The following is a 1,076-nucleotide window of genomic DNA, read 5'->3' on the forward strand; positions in this document are numbered from 1 at the left end:
TAATTAAAGTACTAATTAAAACATGACATCATTATTTCAGTGAAGGAAAATATTTTGCGTTCATACGCTAACACAGAATTCATGTTAACACTTAACTTGAATAAAAGTAAAAAATGAAAAACCTGCAACCTATGGTATATCCCAAATAGATAAACAGTACTAATAGTGACTAACACAGAACGAGTATCCTTGCGTCATCCCAAAAGGAGAGAGAAAGCGAAATACCTGTACAAGAGAAACAGCCAAGAGGAGAACGGCTCGGAAGCGACGGCCGCGAGAGTCCCCACTGACTAACCTTTCTCTCGGAGGTCCCGACAGGTACTGGGAGCCGCCACGTCGCCAGCGAGCTCCTCTGCTCCGGGATCGAAGGATTACCACACTGCTTCGCTCTCTTTCCTATCCGTGCCGTATATGAGCAATCTGTAACTGCCTGCATTAAAGGGCGTTTGGTGTTTGACAATCAGTTGTGACGAATGGAACACTTGTTCATTTCACGTTCAGTGACTGGGAAGATTTGGAAAAAAAAATGTTCGATTCGCTAGCTTTTTATGTGTTGGCGTGAATGCATGGAAGGGAGGTCAGCTATTTGTTTCTATACATAGTGCCTGTATAAAGAAATATTTTCTTAATGTCTCCCAAATCTACCTTTACCCGGGCACTAGCGATAATAATGATAATTCTGCGAATCATTAAGTATATTCCATTTTCTATTCCATCTGCTGATATCCTCTCTGAAATAGTGAAATTCAACTTGCACAAAAAAAATTTCATGATCAAGGTGGCAGCGTCATGTTTTCACGAAAGCCGTAATGGGCACTAAGTAATCTCTGTGCACCGCCCCGGGCGAGCCATCATCCCGAGGAGTCCCGTTACTGGGTCAAGTTTAGGGAGTCATTCCCCCCAGTGGCGGTTTTCCGTATCGTCAAAAATGGAATAGTCTCCACGAGGAAATGCCAGTAGATCCGCGATGACTGTTGAACACACTTTCTTGCTTTCACCTGCAATGATTCTTCGGCGGAGACAATATATGATTCACCCCACAAATCTAGGCAGTTACTAAACTGCCCGGAGCGTTT

The 1,076-nt window shown here is 43.4% G+C and overlaps 1 protein-coding gene across 2 annotated transcripts in view; it reads right to left on the reverse strand.

Moving 5' to 3' along the window:
- LOC119581820 (peptidyl-prolyl cis-trans isomerase FKBP10-like) overlaps positions 1–446 on the reverse strand; it is a 5,890-nt gene extending 5,444 nt beyond the window's left edge. Inside the window, exon 1 of one of the 2 annotated variants that reach the window (XM_037929953.1) lies at positions 296–446. The gene's annotated coding sequence lies outside the window, so the exon portion shown is untranslated. Of the gene's footprint in view, positions 1–225 lie in introns of both variants that reach the window. The other variant, XM_037929952.1, reaches the window with a different exon arrangement.
- Between the last annotated feature and the right edge of the window lie 630 nt (positions 447–1,076).

This window comes from Penaeus monodon, chromosome 15, assembly GCF_015228065.2.
Source record: "Penaeus monodon isolate SGIC_2016 chromosome 15, NSTDA_Pmon_1, whole genome shotgun sequence".
In the NCBI taxonomy this organism is placed as follows: Eukaryota; Metazoa; Arthropoda; class Malacostraca; order Decapoda; family Penaeidae; genus Penaeus; species Penaeus monodon.